The sequence below is a fragment of the Pleurodeles waltl genome, chromosome 11 (assembly GCF_031143425.1).
Source record: "Pleurodeles waltl isolate 20211129_DDA chromosome 11, aPleWal1.hap1.20221129, whole genome shotgun sequence".
Taxonomy (NCBI): domain Eukaryota; kingdom Metazoa; phylum Chordata; class Amphibia; order Caudata; family Salamandridae; genus Pleurodeles; species Pleurodeles waltl.
The window spans coordinates 970,468,407-970,492,603 of record NC_090450.1 but is presented as its reverse complement, the minus strand read 5'-3'; the positions used below and the strand labels follow the sequence as shown (position 1 = coordinate 970,492,603).

Sequence of the window (24,197 nt, the reverse complement as noted above, 5' to 3'; positions counted from 1 at the left end):
TTTTCTAACTGCAGAGTTCCAGCATTTTGTAAAGTGAGCTGTCTGACCAGTTGTACATTGTGAAATGAATGGCTGTAGGGTGTCAGGTTTTTCTTAACACACATTTAAATAACTGAGAAGTCAACTGTACTAACATTTCAAAATATATTTCAGTAGTTGTAATCGCCCATTTTTTGTACTTCGGAGTGATTGAAAAACTACTTTAATAGGATGAAAACAAATCAGAACACATTATTTGTTGATGGCAGATGATAAATATGTTTTCTGAACCCCAGTTGTTACAGATTATTGTTAACACACTATATAGTTTTATTAGTAAAGCTGCAAGTTAGTTGGAAGGTTTTTGTCCATTTCTTGGAAATTTACTGTCTGTAAATGACAGTGCAATACCTTCACGCCTTAGTATTATGATTATGTTTAAACACTCGCTTTTAATAAACTGAGACACACTCCTGCCCTGACGGCAATGCTATTAGTAAACTAAGAGGCAAGTGGGGGATCATTTGTACCCTATACGCGGGCCACATTCTTAGGGCCTCATTTATGGGTGCGGCGCAGCAAGTCATCTTGCTGTACTGCAGTGTTTGATAGAGAAAGGGTCAGAATGAGCTGGATTTAAGGCAATGCAGTGCATTCCTGTCCTTTTCCATGCGCTGGCGCACAATGGTCTGTCTAGCGCCAACGCAGGCACCCCTGCATCATGGTGCAAGTGTGCCTGCATTGCATGCAGGATTGTTTTGTGCAGAATTCTAAGAGTCATATTCCTCTTTCTATTTGTGGTGCAGAATGAAGCACACAAAGAGGAAGAAACAAGGAGAAATAGAGATATTTTATTTGTGTCGCCTCCCCTGGAAAGATGTAAGATTTTGGCGCATCCCAGGTTTACAAGTCCTTGTAAATCTGGGGATGTATCAAAAGCCATGAGAGGTGTGGGAACACCCATGCTACATCCATGGAACCCCTTCCCAGGGCAGAGTAATTTGTGCTCCATTGCATTATTCCAGATTTTTGGAGCCGCTCAGAACCATGCAAAGTGTCTTTGTGTGGCTTCAAAAATCTGCCTTAACGTTAGTGTCACTCTTGCACCACATTGCTTGGTGCAAAAGCGATACAAATAGCATCCTAAATAGGCCCCACATTATACATGGAGTAAATGTTTAGTCCATTTAATCAAACAAAAGGGTTTTTTTGTACAGCAGATACGCTAAACTCACATATTTGAAGGTGCACTTATGAGAATGAAGAAAAAGGTGACTCTAAAATTAAAAATTTGTCTAGGATCAAAGTTTGAGACCCGTTTATGGGTCAAGTACATTACAGTTAGGTCAAATAGATTATTAAAGTTACTGGACTTGCAGGTCTAGTAACATCTTTATGATTTTTCGAGGCCTGCAGCTTACTTGGGTCCTTCCCCTGCTCACTTTTATAAAACGTCTTTCTTTCCTCTCAAGCATTTGCTGAGAGTGCATGTGGTTTCCAGCGGTCTCCTTTGTGTGCTTCTCCCTCCCTGCTTCTCTACATGATGCACCCACCTTTGTGTGCTTCTCCCACCCTGCATTGATTTCGCTGCTGTGTGCTTCTCCTCCAGCTCCATGTTGCTCTGTCGCTCACCTGTTTGCTTTCCTTCCTCCGTGCTCCAAGATGCTCTCTGTCGCTTCTGTGTCCCCCACCTTTGTCCTCGGTGGTCCTTCCCCCACACATACCCATGTGTTACTTCTCTTCCCCGCCCAACCTCCTACCGCATTAAAAAAAACATTTGAGTGGGGTTATTTTTCCTATTTATTTACTTATCCAGCTCAATCGGAAAATAAAAACAAGCATTTGCAATTCAATGGGTCTCGCATTTGCTCGTGTTAGAGCTGATAGCATTGTAAACTCCTAACCGGACTTTTCACTGGTAATGAAACCTTTCGGCAAAAGTGCAATTATGTACGTAACAGGAAAAAGTGCAATTAACTGTGTAACAGGGTCAATATTATGTAAAGTGCTCGCATTCTGCCAAGCGAGATCGCGCTGGGAAAATAGAGAAAAAGTAGTCCACGAGTCGGACGGAAAACAGCAAGCCTCGCATGTTTTCTGTACTTGGTCGATGCGCTCGGGGAGGGCTATCCACCGGAAAAGGCATGACGTATGCATGCCTTCCACTAATTAAATCAAGCAGATTCTAACAGGCAAGCCCACGAGCCAATGAAAGACACTGACGTGACGTGGTCAGGGCTCCGAGCCCTTTTAAATTCCTAAAGTGTCTCTCTTAGCGAAACACATGCGCAAGCACATGCGACGCAGGCTCGACCCTAAAAAGGTGGGGGGGGGCCTGTGTCATTTTGTTGGCGTGCGAATGGGTGGTGCGCACTCAGCAAAGTGCACACAACCCCTCATCTGAGTTTTTTTTATTTATTATTCTTTAGCCATACCTCACAACATCTAAAAAATAAATTAAAAAATGGCCACCCCATTAGATCCCAAAGGCGAGACATACTGACTTTGCCATCTTATTACAAAAGCACATTGGAAACCGGAAATGAATCCCCCCATGCGATCTCACATTCACCATCAAATTAGTTTCCCAGCGAGTTAATGCCTTTGTGTAATCAACCCAAAATATTCCAATCATATCCCAGTGTTAGCTGAGCATTGCATGAATAAATAGTGTTTCTACTTCTACGGGCAAATAGTGTGTAGCTCGTTTACGTCCTGTTTTCAGTAACATGTTCTCCTTTGAAAATGTGTGTTTTCGTGCCATGTCGCTTCTTCATATAGCATTAAAAAATGTTCTCAATATGGGATGTATTATCGTATCAGTCTGTTCTGCATGGAGGGCTGCGGAAGCCGAGCTCTGGCTGCACGTGCGCTGTGTTCCGCTTCCGCTGTGACCTCTCTTTAAATGCTATAAATATGACAATGTGAAATCTCACCCTGAACACCGCTCTCTGCTCTGGTTCTCCATTTCAGGCGGCGAAACCGAGCCGAGGATCAGATGCGGCCAAGCTTTAAACGACACCCTCAACCACCGCCCTGCCGGGCTGCTGCCTGAGTTATAGAATGGTAAGCCTGGCCTGACTGCTGACTTCTTGCTGACTGCGGCGGACGAGAGGGCGGATTGTGTTACTGGGATTTCAAGCCTTGTGCCTGGCTTCTCGCAGCTTGGGAGGTGGGAAAGGCATAGCTCAGAAGTCTTAGCAGGTCCACGTGTGAGTAGCTCATCTGGTCTATGTCTTTACTTTGTATTCTGGTACTTGTAGTCCTCTTTTATTCGTTACAGATTGAGGATCACAAGTATCGAAATGCAGGTGAAAAATACATTTTGGCTGATGAACTCGCACAAGACCTGGGAAATTGGAGAGCTGCAAATTTAAGGCCGACTTTGCAGTTTAAACAGTGTCCACCATACCGCGTCACCTCTCGTGTCTAAATAAGTGGGGTGAACCGGCACCTCATTGGTCTCTCATCTCGTCTTGTTTGTCTTCAGAGTTGAAATATGTGCCAATCTCTGCTTTCAGCAGCCCAGGCCCCGCATGCACGCAAGGCCTGTCCCTGTAGCACGCCTGCCAGAGGCACAGTGTTGGCATTTAAAGCGAGGCTTGTTTATGTAAAGCCACGCCCGGTGCCTTGGGGGCAGGTAGTGAATGGGGTTATCAGTCTTCACTGACCTATTGTTTCTGAAATGCTGCTTCACTGGCTGGTCTGGCAGCTGGGCCTTTGTGGTTGCTTCCTGCACGTCATGTCTGACCGATCCTGAAATGCCTGCTCTTTTCTTGGTGGCCCCGGGGTGTGCCTCTTTTGGAATTTAGCGTGCCATAGGTAATCTCTGCATCTTTCCTAGGCTCCTTTTAGGGGTGTTTGTTCTCTCGTCAGCAAGGCCTATCTTGTTTATTGCCCCGGAAGTTTTTTCAAGTGCTTTATGTCTGGTCTGCAGATATACATTTCATTGTCTATACCGTGGGCAGCGTTCACTGGCAGAGGACTAGCTATATCTTCATCTGCTTGGGAAAAAACAGTGGTCCCCCGAACACTTTCGCTAATGATTGTTAATTGTGGAGCCTTTATTAAGGGGAGCCAACAACAGATTAACGTTTCCATCAGTTTAATTGGGGAAAAACACCAGTCACACTAGATGTTAAAAAAAAAAAATTAGTTGACATATAGGGACTTTAACAAAAATATACTGTTGTATGTGCAGTCACAGAAGTATACAAAAAGGTGAGGGGTGGAATGCTTGATCTCAGCCACGGGTTATTATTCAGGGCCACATCCTAGTCCATCATTACTTTGCTCACTACACCATCTCAGTTTTGGACCTAGCCATATATAAATCTGTTCCAGCTTAACCGTGCACCAGTGGGAACAGTCCAGCCGAAATTGTCAAGTCAGGTTCTCCTTGAACTGAAGCACAAGCAACCCAATACTTGTTTCGCCCTGATTGGCGATCATCAGTCGGGTGTAGCTTCATTCAAGTGGCACAGTGAGCACAGGACCCACATCTCAATCAATCATTTAGCATTTCTAAAGTGCAGCACTGTCACCCTGCGGGTATCTGAGCGCTGAAGGTGTCACGTCTCAGTCGAAAAGCTAGGTCTAGAGTTTCTTTCTGAAGTCCAGTCCGCCAGGACTTCGGAGATGGAGGGGCAGGCTTATCTAGATCTTGATGGTGATGTAGGAGATGGAGCGGCCCCCACAGCTGCTCTGATGGATGCAGGGTGTGTGCGCGATGGCGAGTGAAAAGGAGTGGGCTGTGTCTTGTGGGCTGATGGAAGTTCAGTCGATGGTTGATGTAGAACGGTCCTTGGTCGTGTAGAGCTTTGTAGGTGTGCTTGAGAATTTTGAACTGGCTTCTCTTCTGGATGGGGAGCTAGTGGAGGTTTCTGAGGTGGTGAGTGATGTAGGTCTGCTTGGGGAGGTCCAGGATGAGTCTGGCTGCAGTGTTCTGTATGGTCTGGAGTCTTCTGAAGAGCTGGGTGATGATTCTGGTGTAGAGAGCGTTGGCGTAGTCAAGGAGGCTGGTTACGAGGGCCTGCGTGATGGTCTTTCTGGTGTTGATTGGGATCCATCTGAAGATTCTGCAGAGCATGCAAAAGATGTGGAAGCAGGAGGAGGAGACTGCATTGACTTGTCGTTTCATGGTCAATTGGCTGTCGAGGATGATGCTCAGGTTGCACGCATGGTCTGTTTGTGTGGGTGATGGCCCAAGTCCTGCTGGCCACCCGCTATGGTCCCATACTGAAGTGTTTTTACCAAAGATCAGTACTTCTGTTTTGTGGGAGTTGAGTTTGAGGCAGTTGTCTCATCTATTTGGCTATGTTGGCCATGGCATTGCAGAAGTTAGTTTTGGTGTTGGAGGGTTCCTTGGAGAGTGAGAGGATTAGGTGAGTGTTGCCTGCGTAGAAGATTGAGTCCAAGGGATTAGATGACGTCTGCAAGGGAGGCATACTGGGCAAACTGATGGTCCTGCTTCTGATGGAAAAGGCTAACAAATGTTTTGACTTGGACACCTTGCTGTTTGGTTGAAGAAGGCCATTAATTCCTCGCCACTGGAAAAAAATGCATTGGATGTTTGTAATTTCTCATTGTGGATACCCATTGCCCTCCTCCCATAACCTGCCAATCTAGAGAAACCAGCCACTGCCCATCTTCAAAGCGACAGTATAACGGCAAGTTCATGGAATGCCTCAGGATGGGTTTCAGCCAAGTCTGTGTACAAAGGTAGTTTCTTTTGTAATTGATGATCTCATACAGTTCAATTGGATCAGTTTTGAGCATTGAGGAGTTCCAAACAGCTCAACGTTGTTCTCACTACTTTTTATTTTGTATCTGCACCCTTTGATTCCGAAATGTTTGAAACCAACACATGGGAGCTTGACACCATTCAGGAAAGGATAAGAGTAAACATTTGAGACTGAATCATGCAAAAACTGAAATTATGTTTACAAAATGTGAATATAATTGCTAGGGTTCCATCATGTGCCTTTTAATACTTGGACCCTGACCTCAGCCATTTAGAGTGATGATGAATTTGGGTATAATGATTATCTCTGCACTCATTTTCTGTCACCAGACTGCATCTGTAACTAAAGTTTGCTTCTCCCATTTGCAGATTCTTAAAAGTTTGAGTTTTCTGGCTTTTTCGCAGCCAGTGATGGCAGGTAACACCTTTGTGCAATCTCATATTGATTTGGGCAACTCATCCTACGTGGGCCTCCCAAAATACATGTTTGATGGCATGTGTGGCTGTAGATGCACATGCTTTGCGTATGTCTGCCATATAGTGTTAGGTCTGGAGTGTTACAAGTTGTTTTTGTTAGAAGAATCTTTTCAAGTCACAAGATTGAGTGACGACTCCTCTCGGTGATACTGCACATGGGCATCGAGTCCTTTGTTAGATTGTTTTCTCTCCGCCGTCGGGTTCTGATGTGTGTTCCTCTCCTCCTGGTATTTCCTCAGCTCGGTCTATTCCGAACTGTTCTCTTCTGTCTTTCTTTCAGCAATAGTATTGTAATTCAATCAAGTTTTCTATATATTTTGTGGGCGGTCTGAATTTCCGCTTGGGGAGCTGGCTTACCACCCTTCAGGACGTTTGTGTCCATTTCTGAACTTATCTTCCACGTGGTGTTGGACAATGCAGGGCTAATGGAGCGTACTCTATTTTGTTTTTGCCCTTGATGCCACTCAATTTCCCCACACCGACCAACATCTGGTTCGTAATTTGTGTGTCTCCCCTGACCACAACAAACAAATCTGTGGCTCCTGCCGTTTCTTTTGATCCAAGAAGACTCTCTGGGACTGAAGAGCAAATAGGTTGGAGATGGTGTCTAAAACACCAGATGACACTCTGATATCTTTGGAGAAGAACATGCTCAGGAGGAGCTGGAGCAGGAGGAGGCCTTCTCCATCGAAGATTTGGAGTCGGACATCCAATCCAACACAGAAAGCCAGCCAGTCACCTCTGCGCATCCAGTGAGTAGAACAACCCCTACTCCCCATATAAATCCTTTAAAGAAGCCCTAGAAGCAGGTTGCCGGACCACCACTGCATTTGGGCCATGGTTGGATCTCCTACTCCTAAAAAGGTCTCAAGGGACAAGACTTCAATTTGACCTCAGCCTTCTCCACCATACTCACCAGTTCTTCCTTCTACCTGTCCCCCTCCTCCCCAATCTCCTACACCACTTATTGAATCACCGTTTTCACCACAGCGTTCACCACCTACTCACAGAGATGATTTGGGTGACATGCCAGAGAAGAACCTAGACCCATGGGATTCATACGATCCAAATCCCATCCTGTCAAATAACTCTGACTTATATCCAGCACGGCCATCAACACCTGAAGACACAACATTGTATCATCAGGTCATAGCAAGGGCAGCTGCATACCACAGTGTCCTGCTGCACACTGACCCTATTGAAGATTTCCTATTCGTCACCCTACCACACATAAAGAGTCAGTTTATACCCACGTTACCCGGCATGCTTAGGCATGCCAATTATATTTTTAAAGAACCCGTAAAGTCTTGAGTTATCACTCCAAAAGTGGATAAGAAATATAAGGCAGTACCTAACAGACCCTCTATTTATACAGGCTCAAATTTCTCCTGACTCCATAGTCAGTACAGCATGAAAATGTGCTAATAATCAATCCATAGGACATGCACCCCCTCCTGAAAAGGAAAGTAAAAAAACTAGATGCAAGGGGACAAAAGAGTGGCTGCACAAGCTGCCAGTCATTGGCATATCACTAATTCACAGGCACTTTGGGCACGATATAACAGGGCTCACTGAGACTAAATGGAGGATCTCCTCCAGTACCTCTCAGAGGAACATCGTAAATGGCACAAGAGATAGTTTCAGAGGGTCATACGATCTGTAATAATTCCCTTAGGTATGCAACTGATGCCGCAGATACTGCAGCACACGGCATTAACTCTAGTATCATTATACGTAGGCACACTTGGCTTAGGTGTTCAGGATTCAAGACAGAAATACAGCAGGCAGTATTCAACATGCCATTCGATAGGGAACACTTATTTGGCCAAGAAGTAGACCACACCATAGAAAAACTTAAAAAAGACTCAGAAATAACAAAGACTTATGCAGGTATTACTCATCACTACACAACGTGGTAATTTACGTTGCCCACAATTCAGGGGAGGCTTCAAACCATCCTCTACATAGCCTTCCACCTCTCAAAGCAAACAAGACTCCCAGTTCTACAATACTGGTTTAATTAGAGGAATCTACAGAGGTGTAAACAACAAAGACTTCGGAAAAGCATCCATCTCCAGAGGATCTACCTCCACTGCACACCAATGACTATTTACACCTTCCTCCACCTCACACCTCCCCAGTAGGGGGAAGACTCAAATATTTCTACCCATGATGGTCCGATATCGCCACAATCGCCACGATATTCGCGTCCTTACGGTCCCTATGGATCCATAGACGCTTCATCAGGACCAAAAATTAATAATCTTCTCCAAAAACCAATATAAACAAAATGGGGTCTATATCTAGGATTCTGAGGTGAGACGGTCACTTACATAGTAATCACCTAGTCTGGTCACCCTAAAAAACAAAACATAAACAACATAGAACGTCAGAAGGACTGACAATATTGAGTGTAGTAAAATTGGTGAGTAATCACACATCACACGTGGCAAGTGCGAAAGAAGTGCAGTACCAGAGAAGTAGAATAAAAATAGTTATAGAAATGAATATAAAGAAAGAATATAAAAAAACGCAGTCAAAAAGGCTTACCATCCCTTATTGTGGGGTGGGCTCCATGGGACACAAGTACTATGGATTTGAAATAGTCTCTGTTTGAGAATAACAAAAATTGTAAATAAAGAAATATGAACTTGCAATATATCTAATGACATAATGTGAGTAACCCACGATGAAGTATTCAACGGTGACAATGTCATACAAAACATAAGGTTTGTCTTCATGATAGTAGATATCTGTATTACGTTATTAATAATAAAAATGGTTAATTAGTGGCACTGTGATCCATACAACCATGTCGGTGCAGGCTTGTGACCGGTAGCGCGGTCTGCTGCGGGTTCAAATTCTACAAAAGTATAAAGAAAAGCCGAATTGTTAAAGACGGCGGAAAAGTAGAAGCGACAACTTACTTTTAGATTAAAGGTCCTGCACTCTGGACCTACCCTCGGTAAAGCGTCCCGCTTAGACGGTGAGCGGGCGTAGTACGAGAACTTTTAAAGGGAATACGGCGGGCGGTAGGGGAATTCCTTCCGGCTCGCGCGTAGCCTCGGGGTATAGAAAACATAAACGGACGTGCAGGAACTTCACAGTGCCACTAATTAACCATTTTTATTATTAATAACGTAATGACGTTCTATGTTGTTTGTTTTGTTTTTTAGGGTGACCAGACTAGGTGATTACTATGTAAGTGACCGTCTCACCTCAGAATCCTAGATATAGACCCCATTTTGTTTATATTGGTTTTTGGAGAAGATTATTAATTTTTGGTCCTGATGAAGCGTCTATGGATCCATAGGGACCGTAAGGACGCGAAACATGTTGGCCTTGCCAGATAGAGGAGCCATGTAAATTTTGCATCTCCCCTTTGGTTTGCTTTGGAGAGTCATTCGAGCATTGTACTCCTTTTTTGACCCTCATATTTTCGCTTTTAATCTTGGTCTTCATCAATGCTGCATCGATTAAAGTATTTCTGTTTAGGTATGATGAATAACCAATTTTAATCTATCACTTGTTCTCTCCAGTATTCTATTCCTAGCGTAACTACCTCGCTTACTCTAGTTGAACAATACGGCATAAGAGCCCCCTCCGGGGAGCCCACCAAGCATTGCAGTGCCGGCTTGGTGAGAAGCACTGCCCGATGATGATGCTAGTCATCCATTGTGATGCATGAGGGCTCTTGCTCCTGACAATTCAGGTCGCCTTTCAAAACCAAGTGTAGTTTTGGAACAGTGTACCTTTATTTATAGTACTATAATTGGGAGATCGTACACTGGACCACATAAACTCCCGGTCCCTCCCTTTCTTTTTCTTTTTCAGCTTTTCTTTATATCCCATTGAGTAGAAGCGGCAGCTTTCTCACACCAAGCTGGTTTCATGATCAATTGGTCAGGTGTGTCCGGCTTGGGCACTTAACACCCATGTGTGGGTATGTCATCACTGGCCTAAGTTATTACTGAAACCAGTGTGCGGTATGACTTTTCATAAGGAGAGATCATCACTTTTAATGTAGGTGTTTCGTAAACATTGCAATGCTTCAAAACAAATAGGGTTGTCCCCCCAAAATGCTCATAATACTGCATTTCCCAGAGTTTTTGTTGAGCACTGAAACCGCAGATTACCTTGTTGAATGTTGCTAGTTGGGGGATGAATATTTAGGAAGGCATTGGAACCTCTGCAATGGAATGACATTCCCACATGCTCAGCTCGACATGTTCCTCAACCACCTACAGATTAAGTGCAGGCTTTATGTGAAGGAATGTTCCCTGAAGTGGGCCAGCTGAAGGATTGACATTCAGAGACCAGGGACATTGTGGATTTGGGTTCCGGCACTATGTGCAGCCCTCTAAGTCAGCCAAGGAAGCTCAAACAAGATGGTGATATGCAGGGTACTTGGCCCGCCAGCAGTTACATGTGTTCTTTGTTAAATTTGTGTGTAGAAAATCCTGCAGTGAAATGGGCCAAAGTTCCTTGCATGGTGTGGCATACCATAAAATATTGGCTATTGGAATTGGGGATTCGGCACTACTTGACAAGAGCACATTGCATGCTTGATTAAATCTGTAGTTACAAATCCTACCCTTCAAATGGATTGTTTTCGTTTAGAGTTTGTCCGAAGTCCCTCGTACAGGTGTAGTGGCACTCCAAGGCATGTAGTAAATGATGCTGATTTTCTTCCCAGGTGCTGGCTGTACTTACCTTTTTGGCCTCGTTGTTCTTGAAGAAAGAAGACGAGATAAAGGGGCAGCGCAGTGCTGCTCTTTATGCCATGTTGGCTTATTGCTCGCATACTTTACAGCCGCACATCTCTTTATTGATGCTTCCATAGTGAAGATATTGTTACCTGACCGTCATGTGTAATTTTTTTTTTACCCCTTTCACTCAAGATGCTTCACATCACCATTTTTACTGCTAAAAACCGTGATATGACTTCTTACGACGCATTAAAATGTCATGCATGTCTTTTGTGTTCCACTTCTAAATCAAAAAACGACAAACTATGGACTTTCCAATAGGACATTCTGATTCTACTGTTACCGGTATCCCCCCCTGTTCCTGTTTAGGGACAATAAATGAAGTGCATCATTTCAATAATACTATTGTCCACAACCACCAACACCTAGGGGCAAAGGGCCACATGTACTATCGCTGGAATTTGCGACTTCCTAATTACAACTTTTTATGACTTGCACATAGGAAGTCGCAAAATGTGATGTACAGCAGTGTCTCAGACACGGTTTATGATTCCAAAAGGGGTTGCAAGGAACTGCCTCATTATTATTCTTTAGGCAGGTTGCAGTTTGCAACCGATTGGGAATGGCCTGCACTCTCAGTGATGGTGGCCTGCTGGGGCTTTTTTCAAAGGAAAATGGGATGCATTTCAAAAATGAAAAGTTTTATTTTAATTTTTTTTAAGAGGAGGCAGTGCTGCTCTTAAAATTTCGGCATCTGCATTCACAAAGGGGAAGGGGTCCTTTTGGGACTCCTTCCCGTTTGTGAGTGGTTAAAATTGGTGGTGAAGTGCAAATGTTTTGCAACCAAATTCCAGTCGCAAACATTCACACATGGCTCTGTGACTTGCTATTAGGAAGGGACTCCCCTTCCTACTACCCAATTGGAAACCCTATTTTGCGAGTCGGTTATAGGTTGCCAACTCACAAAATAGGGTTAGAACATGTCCGAGCTTTATTTAGCGGTTGCAGACGTCCCAGTTTGCCATTTGCAGCTGCTTAATCCTTTCGGATGTGTGCCACAAAATTTAGCTGAATGGCGTCTGAGCAGCGTATTCATTTTGTTAAAAATACGTATTGGAATTGAAATGTGATAAGTCTACTCCATAAAATGTGAATTCTCTCAATGCACGTTATTACTTAACGATTGGCTGAAACCTGTGGTGGCACCACTGTTTGGATTGGGGGCTGGACCTGTAAAATTCTAGAGCCTCTTATAAAGGAACATTTTACGAACATGAACGCACTAAAGTTAACATCTAAATTGGTGTTACCATTGCGATTATCTACAGCTGAACAAAGTGATTGGTGTATAATATAGGATTTCACACCAGTCAGTCGAACCTAAACTTGTCTGACCAGGAGCTCTGCAATTGTGGCAATTGCATAATGAACTTTGAGACTCTGTAAAAATGTTAAGCCACTGGATAAAGGCAAAGTATACGTTGGCTGCTCATTTTGTCAAATTCTTAATGGATTAACAATTAAAGGGTTTTACTTGTTTTACTATTTCACGTTAGTCAATTAATTGAAGTTTACACCCCCTAATTTACAGAATTTCAGCCAACATGGTGTAACAAGTAAACAATCTGTCTGGCCATACTGAGTTTTACCATGCAAACTAAAATGCTTGGCCTTTTTAGGTCTGGCTTCGATATCGTAATTAACCTGTCATAAATACAATGGGCTTTGAGTCAGCCCCTTTCAACCAAGTGCTTTATTTGAGAAGTCTTTTTCAGTCATTGGCTTGAGACGTTGTCACTCACATTTTGGTTCAACCCAGTGGAACACTGCTCTCGCACCTAATGTTTGTGGTTGTTTAGGTGTATCCTTTCGGCTCAAATGCAGTATAAGTATTGCAGTGCACAAAAGACTACTTGCATCATCAGTTCCCCTTGCTAAAACATGCACAAATGCACAATCGTGCATGCCTGTCTTGGCAACCGTTAGCACATTAAGACGAGACCTAATGGCTTTATTAATGCTTTTTTCAAATAGTAAGCAAACTTGTGTCCTGGAAAGAGGTGCACATCATATTCTTGACCAGGACGTTTGAAAGGCATACTTTGATTGGTTGCAAGTAGTAATATGAAATCTGGGCGTGAAAGCAGTACTGATCTTGGATAGGGTTCAGAAATAGATTTTCTTCTTTAAAAGTGTTCATCAATGATCCTGAGGTGAACGTGAGCATCTTTATTTCCATTGTTGCTGATATAGTTAAAAATATGAGAGATGGCAAATACCACGTGACTTGGGCACCTTGAGAAATAACGGTTATTATGTTCACAAATGAGATGCATAATGAATAATTTTGTTGCTGCAGTAATGCCGAAGTGACCCGCAGGTCAAGCACAAGCTAAGTAGTTACTACACTAGACAATCCACACGAAAGCTGAAGCACAGGATAGTGGCATTGAAAAAGGGCAAGCAAAATAGGGTGGGCAGATCTCCTCTAGCACAGTACGAGTCGCTACTAAGGAGTCCTATACATTATGGTGTTCACGTATGGGCACTATAAAAAAACAAGTATAAGATGTAGTAAGTAGCAAGATGGCACAATAGAGAACATGAAGAGAGACTCCGTTGAGATTGTTGTTCGGGGGAAGTGGGAGGTGAGAAGATGATTTGGAAGCATTTGCTTGCCCTATTTAACGTGTTTTTATGTAACAATTTTTTTCAGGTGGTCTGTTGAGTGAAAGAACAGTATTGAATACACACGGTCAAACACAACTGACGGGACAGAAGTAAAGTCACTGTAAGAACAGTAACAATGGTTCTCTTATAGACCAGGTTTTCTGCAAATAGTGACTGTAGTTGCAGTCTTTGGAAGCCAGGCTAAATGGATGCAGAGGAAAATGGCATTATTCGTTGTATAGTGTACCTTTAAAGTTGGGAGAAGGCAGACCGAGACCTTGCTGTTATATGGAACAATGCTGCAGAAGCTCCCACAAGAGTGGTGTACTTGTGCCATAAGGGAACAAGGTTGGCAGTAGCATGTACACATCACATTGATAATTCAGATAGTGGCAAGCTGCAGTTCCAGCTTCACAGATACCTTCATAGGGATAAAACATTAACATGAAGATATCGTTGGGCAGGGATGGACACTAGTTGGCATGGGCAGGGGGGAAATGCACACTAGTTGGCAAGATTGTCCCACACCCCCATATTGCATACTGGTGCATGTAATCCCAAAGTATTTTTATCACAGTAAAACACTGTTATTTTGAAAATTCGGACTCTGTCTACCACAGATCAATTTAGGGAGTCTCCTGCTCATTAGGGGAATTTGTGATTTGCTTTCTAGAGCCAGGTTTTTTCACCTGACAGCTACCCTGACACTTCTCACCCCTAGACATGTCCCCCACTAGGCACCACCTTTCTGATCAATCAATCAGGATTTATAAAACATTGCTAATCACCTGATATGTATTCAGACGCTTGCAGGTCCTGGAGGCTTATTGGAACAGCCATGTCTTGAGGACCATTCGAAATTCCGGAAGTGAAGTGATGGTCCGGAGGTGTGTGGGGAGGCTGTTCCAGGTTTTTGTTGCTATGTGAGGGAAGGAGTGCCCTCCACTTCTGCTTCAGTTGATGTAGGGAGTATGGGCAAGTGAAAGGGAGGCAGAGTGTAGTCTTCCTGATGGTTGGTCGAAATGCAGGCAGTGGTTAATGTACGCGGGTCCTTGGTTGTGTAGAGCTGTGTGTGCATGGATCAGTGGCTTGAATTGGCATCGCGGAGCCAGTGAAGTTGCCTGAGGTAGGGTGAAATGTGGGTTCGTCAGGAAAGGATGAGTCTGGCTGCGACGTTCTGTATGTTTTGAAGTCTCTGTAGGAGGTGTGCAGTGATCCCTACAAATGGGGGCATTGCCATAGTCCAGTCAGCTGGTGATGAGGGCCTGTGTCACTGTGCGTCTCATGTGTAGGGTAGCCTTGAAGATCTTACTTAGCATGCACAAAGTGAGGAAGCAGGCGGAGGAGACTGTGTTGATAAGTGATTTTATGGTGAGCTTGTTGTCATCGATGATTCCGAGATTTCTGGCATGGTCGGAGGGAGTGGATACGGTTCCTAGGTCTGATGGCCACCATGAGTTGTTCTTGTGTTGATGCTATTGCCAAAGATTAGTACTTTTGTTTTGCCTGTGTTCAGATGCAGGCAGTTGGTCTTCATCCATTCAGCAATGCTTGTCATGATTCTGTGTAAGTTTGTTGTTGTGGTGGTGAGTGAGAGGATGAGTTGGGTGTTGTCTGCTTAGGAAGTTATGTTGAGACGGTGGGATCTGTTGATGTTGACCAGCGGGGTCATATATGCATTGAAGAGCGTGAGGCTGAGGTATGAGTCCTGGGGGACACCACAGGTGGTCTCCTTGGGTTCAGAGGTGAAAGGTAGGAGGTGGATCCTCTGGGTTCTTCTCGTGAGGAAGGAGGTGATCCAACTGAGCGCGTCCCCTTGGATGCCAATATGGTGGAGTCTTTAGATCAGCATGTGCTGGGATACGGTGTCAAAGGCTGCCAAGAGATCGAGGAGGATCAAAGCTGCGGTTTCTCCTTGGTCAAGGAAGACATGGATGTCATTGGTGGCTATGATTAGGACAGTTTTGGTGCTGTGATTGCTGCGGAAGCCAGATTGGGAGGCGTCGAGTAGCTGGTTCTGCTCAAGCTATGTCAGCTGATGGTTAGAAACGTATGAGAAACATTTCAAGAATTGCCACATACTGCATTCATTTGAGCGTTCTATTGATCTCTTCTCTACTGTGACTATTGACTGTCTTTGGCTTAATTCATCAGGATGCTTTGGGGATGACTGGGGCAGTCCTGATGGTCACTGTGCAGAATCACCTCTTTTCCGAGTTGCTCACTGCAGTCCGGGAAGCATGGAAAACAAAAGGAAACCACACAATCTATCATAACATATTTCATTCTCCAGAAAGGTGCCTGCTGACCCTGGACCCAAATACTATTGCTGCCTACATCCACAGAAAGATTGAAATTCAGTGGAAAAACGTGATGTTTTTATAAATGCGGAACAGGTTTTATTGGGAAATGTGTGAGAACACAGTAAAATAGAACGTTTCTCGTCACTTGCATGCTCTATTTTCACTCCTAATTGCTCGCCCAGCTGCTAAAAAGAACATGTTTTTTAAAGTGCCCACTTGAATCACCCCGTTATTATGAGTAACATATGTTTTTAGACAACAAAAAAACACAGTGTTTACTCCAGTATTGGAACTTTCATAGATTCACATGCTTGATTCTCTTCCAGGGGATCCTCATAAATAGTCATAAACATTGAATATTCCCGCCCTTGTGCGGGGACCCCGGAGCATATATAAAATATATACACATTATACATGTGTAACAAACAGTCATGCAGGCTATCATGTTAAAAACAGGCTAAAATGCTTTATTTCTATGAAGTGTTTTTTTTTTTTTTTTTTTTTTTTTTTAATTAAATACTACAATAGAGCCTAAATAAGTACCCAAGCTCCTAAAACTAGGCTTGGGGAAGTAAGCAGTAGTAAACTCTAGTGAAAAAATAGAGAAAACTGCATTGAAAAACAATGAAGCATTCTTAGCCAATAGGCTGCATGTAGGTTAACACAGGAGAACCATAAAAACTTTGGCACTGTGCCTTTAAGACCCTGAGCACCTCCAGTATCCCACCATGCCTCAGGGGTGAAGGAAAGGTGACAGTTGGTTCACAGTTAGGTCAGTTCTTTTTTCCGGCTTCTTCTGAGAGGATCCTGGAGCATTGAGCTCTCAGTTTTTCTGAGTTTTCCTCAGAAAAATTCTTTAAAAAAGCGTTTTTTCACTTTTCACTCGACAAGTAACATCTTTGTCTGAGCTAGGAAGTTTTTTTCTGACAGAAAAATGCCTTCTCTTTTTGTCAAATGCCCTGCTTGTGGGAAGAAGAAGGCCCAGTCAGATCCCCACTCTCTGTGCATAGTGTGCCTGCCTCAGAGTCACTGCCCTGACACTTGTAAGTACTGTAAGAACATGTCTAGGAGGACTCTGAAAGACAGAGAGAAGATCCGACTTCATGGGCTTCAGGAGAGGAAAAGAACATCGTCGTCCTCACTCCCCAGGCATCCAGAAGGCCATTCTCAGGAGAGAATGGCCCGGTCGACGTCGACAGGTAGGAAAATACCTGTTTGTTCACCGTCGATGTCGTCGCTACCACCGTCCCACCGGCATAGATCGCCGTCGACGGCGACACACCCGACGTCGAAGGGAACGGCGTCGAGGGAACATCAGAGCAGGGGCAGGTCTCCGTCGACGGCAGCCCGCCGATCGACGTCGAGCCATCGCCGGCATACCCGGTCGCCGCCAAAGGCTGTGCGCCCCCCGACGTCAGGACACACGGCGTCGAGATCTCCACGACTGCACGAGAAACATCCGCCGTCAACCTCCCATCGCTCCACGTCGAGGCACACGACGGCGAGCAGGTCGAGGTCCAAGGAACGCCGTTCGACGTCAAGGCACTCAACGTCGAGGCAATCAACGTCGAGGCAGGACCGACCGACTGGGCGTCCTTCGACGTCGAAACAGCCATCGACGTCGACGCAGGTTTTACCTGTCCAACAGGGAGCAGAACATCGCCCCTCGCCAGACAAGGCTCCGTCTCCAGTGGTCTCCATACCGAGCGACTCTTCTCGGTCAAGAGCATCTCCTGGGCATGTCTCGCCCATCAACCTATCTCCGAGATGGCTGGAGAGCCTCAACAGACCAGCGGCCTCCCCAGATTCGCAATATTCGCGAATGTATTCACCCACTGCCTCCCCGCCAAGAATGCCATCGCCGACAGCCGGGGCAGAACGGGCTCGTTCAGCTCCTCGACAGCCGACCGCGAGGCCTAGGCGCTCGGCTACAGCGTCCCGCAGCAGATCTCGCTCTCAACGGAGATCCAGGTCGCGCTCAAGAAGATCACCCTCTTGGTCTTCATCAGGTTCTTCTGTCGGGCGTTACTCACCTACTCTTACAGATTCACCACCTGCTAGAGTCTCACCAGTGGATGACATAACCACTTTCAACGAGGTGTTGCTAAGAGGAGCGCAGAAACTCAATATAGAGGTTCCAGAACCGTCTACCTCCTCATCAATCATCTTTGAGACGCTACAACAGAGATCAGCGTCGAAAAAGTTGCTGCCTCTAGTGCCTGGTTTGTTGCAGCCAACCATGGACACTTTTCTGGCTCCAGCCTCGCTTAAGTCTGCCCCGGCTCGGATTCTTAAAAAGTACAAGGCTCCAGAGCAAGACCCTTTATTCCTTAGGAAGGATCCGCCACCAGACTCAGTGATCATAGCTGCCGCCCGAAAGACCCACTCAGTGGCATCTTCATCCACGGTACCCCCGGATAAAGAGAGCAGGCATTTAGACTCTCTGGGAAGAAAGATGTGCGGGACAGCGGCTTCAGCAATGAAGGTCTCTAGTGCGTCTGCGCTCCTGGGCAGGTACGATCGTTCTCTGTGGGATTCCCTCAGTAGATTTACAGAAAAACTGCCCAGAGAAGGCAGGCAAGATTTCCAAGAGATTCTACAGGAAGGATGCCTGGTATCTAACCAAGTTATCAGCGCGGCAGCGGATGGGGCGGATTTGGCGGCTCATGGGTACGCACATGGTATCTGTGCGAGGAGATCTTCCTGGCTGAGGCTCACTGGCTTGAAACAGGAGGCACAACAACGTATCCTGAATCTCCCATTTGCCGGGAATTCTCTATTCGGTGCCCATGTAGACGAAGAGCTGGCCCGCATGAAGACCGAGGTGGATACCATGAAGGCGGTAGGCCTCGAAAGAAGGAAAGATTTCAGGCGGAGGTACAGACCGTACGATAGACGCCCTTTCCAACAGAGGGTTCAAACCCCTCATTGGTCGCAAAGGTCTCAGCAACGACAGGGACGCCCTCTGTTTCAGCGAAGAAACACAAGGGAGCGAGGGTCAAGCAGACCTCAACAGTCCACTCCAAAAGCACCCACTAAGCAATGAAGTCTCGCTTCCCTCGACACTGTACACCACTCCGGTGGGGGGAAGTATTATTGCTCATCTTCACGAGTGGCACTCTATCACAAGAGACAAATGGGTGCTCAATATTGTCGAACATGGCTATTCTCTCCTTTTCAAGCAGCCTCCACCACACTTGCCACCAATCAAACACAATCCGGCTCATCTCACCTTGCTACGCAAGGAGGCTCTCGCCCTCCTAAGAAAGAATGCCATAGAAAGGGTTCCACCTGCCCACAGAGGAAAGGGGGTCTACTCCCGTTACTTTCTAGTAGCAAAGAAGGGTCAAGAGGGCGTTTTCAGGCCAATCCTGGATCTAAGACTGCTGAACAAATACATAAGAAAGCAGAAGTTCAGAATGCTAGCGCTTCACCAAATTTTCCCTCAACTGCATCAGGGAGACTGGATGTGCTCCATCGACCTGCAGGATGCGTATTTCCACATCCCAATAGCTCCAAAGCATCGAAAATTCCTGCGCTTTCGAGTAGCGTTACAGCATTACCAGTTCAGGGTTCTACCCTTTGGCCTGAAATCTGCTCCAAGAGTTTTCTCGAAATGTATGGCAGTGGTGGCCGCGCATCTACGAAGACAAAGGATATACATATATCCATACCTAGACGACTGGCTACTAAAGGCTTCTTCTCCGGAGCAGGCGAGAAGCCATCGGGACATTGTACTAGGAGTTTGCGAAGCTCTAGGTCTTCAGGTCAATTACCAGAAGTCAACCTTGACTCCAACGCAGAGTCTTCACTACCTAGGAGCTATCATAAACACAGAACTACAAAAAGTGTATCCTTCGGAGGAACGACTGTCCTCAATAAACAAGAAGTGCCAGGACCTGTTGAGAGCCAGCGCACCTACGGCACGTCAGGTGACATCACTACTGGGCTCCATGGCATCGTGCATCTTTATTGTCCCAAATGCCAGACTCCACATGAGACCCCTCCAAGAGGCATTGGAGGCCAATTGGAGCCAAAGAACAGGTCGCTGGGAAGACACAATGCGGCTACCGGAGGTAGCACTTCAGTCATTGAGATGGTGGATGCACAGACCTCACCTGTCAGTGGGCGCTCCGTTTCACCAGGTACTTCCATCCGACACTCTGGTAACGGATGCGTCTCTTCAGGGATGGGGGGCTCATCTGGGTCCTTTTCAAGCGCAGGGTCTGTGGTCAGACAAGGAGAAGCAGTACCACATCAATCTGCTAGAACTCAGAGCGGTCCATCTGGCTCTCAAGTCTTTCACACCGCTAATTCAGGGGAAAACTCTATTGATACAGACGGACAATACAACCACGATGTATTACTTGAACAAACAAGGGGGAACGAGATCCCTACCCCTTTCACGAGAGTCCCAAGCGATATGGCATTGGCTCCTGGCCAGAGGAATGTCAATCACAGCAGTTCACCTGCCAGGTCAGCAGAACGTAGAAGCAGACTTTCTAAGCAGACACCTGGAGGACGTTCACGATTGGGTCCTGCACGACAAAGTCGCAGAATACATCTTCGCGCAATGGGGTCGGCCTCAACTGGACCTCTTCGCAGACGATGTAAACAGGAAATGCCCAGACTTCGCATCCAGGTTCTACCGTCCGGGATCTCGAGGGAATGCCCTGTTGATCGACTGGTCAGGGACATTTCTTTACGCTTTTCCGCCGATTCCCCTCATTCCGGCAGTGATCAGCAAACTTTACGGATCCAGGACCAGAATGATTCTTATAGCGCCACAATGGCCTCGACAATTCTGGTACACGGATCTCCTCAACCTGTCGGAAAAACCTCACAGGAGGCTGCCGTGCAGACCGGATCTTCTGAGCAGAATGGAGGGCAGGATTCTGCATCCCAACCTACCCTCTCTGAGCTTAACAGCATGGCTCCTGAATTCCTGCAGTATGGGCACCTAGGACTCTCGCAGGAGTGCATGAACATCTTGAAAGAGTCCAAACGGCCTTCCACGCGGTGTTCCTACGCTTTTAAGTGGAAGAGATTCTACATATGGTGCTGTCAGCAAGGCCATAATCCCATACGGGCGCAGGAGGACGTCATACTGTCCTATTTGCTTCACCTAGCGAAATCCGGTCTGCAGGTATCATCTATTAAGGTACATTTGTCTGCTATTACTGCCTATCGCAAGTCACCTTCTCAGGAATCCTTCTTTACGAAACCTGTAGTCAAGGATTTCTTAGAAGGTTTGAAGAAAGTTTTTCCGCCAATTTGGAGGCCTTCTCCTCCGTGGGAACTGAACATAGTCCTAGCAAAACTTATGGGCCCTCCTTTCGAGCCTATCCATAAGGCCTCCTTACAACACCTTACGTGGAAAACGGCTTTTCTGGTGGCCATTACTTCAGCGAGGAGGGTCAGTGAGATCCAGGCCTTGTCTGCAAAAGAACCGTACACGGTTTTTCATGACAATAGAGTAGTTCTACGAACTCACCCATCTTTCCTTCCGAAGGTGGTGTCAGAATTCCATATTAATCAGACCATAACTTTACCGACGTTCTTTCCCAATCCGGAAACTCCGGCTGAGAAAGCATTGCACTCATTAGACTTGAAAAGAGTGCTGAAATTTTATCTGGACAAGACAAAATCGATTAGACACTCTAACCGCTTGTTTGTGAACTATGGTCATTTAAGGACAGGAGAAGCAGCATCTAAGCGAACAATATCAAGATGGATAGTTTCTTGTATTGTTAATACTTACCAGCTAGCTAATAGACAATTGCTAGCGCGGCCTAGAGCGCATTCCACAAGGGGAAAAGCGGCTACTGCTGCTCTCCTTAACAATGTTCCTATATCTGAGATTTGTAAGGCTGCTACATGGAAGTCTGTCCATACTTTTACAAGACATTATTGTTTAGACTCCGATGCAAGAGCGGATGCCCAAGTGGGGCAGGCCACTCTAAGGAATTTATTTGCGTAAGACATGTCTATTCCTGCACTTCTATCGGACAGTCCGCTGGGTTTAGGGATGGGCTTGCTAATCTATTCAATGTTTATGACTATTGATGAGGATCCCCTGGAAGAGAAGGATAAGTTACTTACCTGTAAATCCTAGTTCTCTTCCAGGGGTATCCTCATCAAAGTCATAAACAACCCAACCTCCTCCCCGGACGCACGTCTACTGGAAGTGCAGGACAGACAGTATTTTGATTCAATTATACAAATTGTCACCGTAAAAAGAACTGACCTAACTGTGAACCAACTGTCACCTTTCCTTCACCCCTGAGGCATGGTGGGATACTGGAGGTGCTCAGGGTCTTCAAGGCACAGTGTCAAAGTTTTTATGGTTCTCCTGTGTTAACCTACATGCAGCCTATTGGCTAAGAATGCTTCATTGTTTTTCAATGCAGTTTTCTCTATTTTTTCACTAGAGTTTGCTACTGCTTACTTCCCCAAGCCTAGTTTTATGAGCTTGGGTACTTATTTAGGCTCTATTGTAGTATTTAATAAAAAAATAAAAAAAACTTCATAGAAATAAAGCATTTTAGCCTGTTTTTAACATGATAGCCTGCATGACTGTTTGTTACACATGTATAATGTGTATATATTTTATATATGCTCCGGGGTCCCCGCACAAGGGCGGGAATATTCAGTGTTTATGACTTTGATGAGGATACCCCTGGAAGAGAACTAGGATTTACAGGTAAGTAACTTATCCATACTTCCCCGTCATTGAGAATGGGAGCCCCCAGTGGAATATAAAACCAGGCCTGAAGATGTATGCACACAATACATGAAGTAGGCCTCAATACAATAACCCATCCTAGGAGTTTTTTAAAGTAGACTCAAACTTAAACCAATCAGATTGCCTCACCCCTCTAGAACCTCCTGTGAGGAGCTGCCTTCCCTCAGATTTTCCACCGCACATTGTGCTGAGGAGTCTCCTTTGAGCTCTGGTCAAAATTTTCTGTCAGAACACCTCTTTCTACAGCTTTTGGATATTTCTATCTACGCTGGTGATTCAAACAGGCTGCCATGTCAGAGACACCAAAGAAAGGCCTTTTCAGATCCTGTGCCCCATGCTTAAAAAAGATATGATATGTGGAAGATCCACATGAGGAGTGTATTTACTGCCTGTACACCCGCCACAAGACGAAGGACTGCAAAATCTGCAGGAAGTTTTCTACCAAGACCCTGAAGGACAGGGAGGGTCGCCGCCTTTTGTGGCTGCAAAGAGGTAAGACTGGACACTCTGAGGACAGTGCCTCTTCTTCTATTTCTGCCTCTAAAACACCTCTTAAAAGAAAACAAGAAAGTTCTGAGGGGCAAGAGGCACCTAGGAAAAAGACATCAAAGCATGGCTCTCCGTAGAAGAAAAGACTGGTACAGAATCACTCCAAAAAAGTAAAGAAAACTGCTTCAGAGCCTGCCACTTCTCCTCCTAAAGTGCTTCATAGATTTAAGAAACCTAGCTCTGCACCGTCGACAATACCCTCGTCGACGACAGTTTAATCAGTGATGCCGGTGGTGGTAACCATCTCTACTTCGACGGCAGCTGCTACAGGATCTTCATCGATGACCGTATCATCCTCGTCGACAGTGCAGCCCATCTCGTCGATGCTTCTCTCGCTGCCGACACACCCGTCGGCGATGCCTTCGTCGACAATGCTCTCATTGACGACACCTCAGTCGACGGTGATTCCGATGACGCCTCCGTCGACGATGCTCTCGTTGACGGTCCAACCGTCGTCGGCGACAATGTTTCCAGTGACGACGGTATCGACGATGCCCCGTCGACAAGTGGTTTCTTGCCTTCAACACCAGGATTGCTTCCAACGAAAAGACAAAGACCATCTACATTACTTTTGGGTCAACCTGCGCAACATACTCTGCTTAAAAATCTCTCTAAAGCTTGTTAATACCTTTTTTTACATCCCCGAGCAAAGTTTCAAGACTCTTGCCATCTAGGTTTTTAGATGACGACAATGATGACGAGGGCTCAGATCAAGATACAATGTATGGAGTAGCTAGAAGTCCTTCGCAGCTACACGTGAAATGCCAGGAGTACTCGGACGACAATTTGTATTATGGCCAACAGTACTATGACCCAGTACCACAACAGCAGGGAACAGTATCTCTACCCTCTGGTCTGGTGTCCGAACTCCAGGCTATGCTGGCGGACTACAGAGAACGCTTCTACCCTCAACCGAGGAAAGGGCCCACGCCAGCAGTTTCTGCTCCAGCTACTCTGACACCTCTGCCAGCTTTTCCTACGATGCCACAAGTTCCTCTCCAGACTCCGCAGAGTCCTCAGGT

At 45.6% G+C, this 24,197-nt stretch overlaps 1 protein-coding gene across 5 annotated transcripts in view; it reads left to right on the top strand.

The window, feature by feature from the left end:
* Nucleotides 1-24,197, top strand: part of HIC2 (HIC ZBTB transcriptional repressor 2) — a 262,898-nt gene that overhangs the window by 136,409 nt on the left and 102,292 nt on the right. For all 5 annotated transcript variants that reach the window (XM_069215223.1, XM_069215219.1, XM_069215220.1 and 2 more), the window contains exon 2: nt 2,953-3,045. The gene's annotated coding sequence lies outside the window, so the exon portion shown is untranslated. The remainder of the gene's footprint in view (nt 1-2,952; nt 3,046-24,197) is intronic.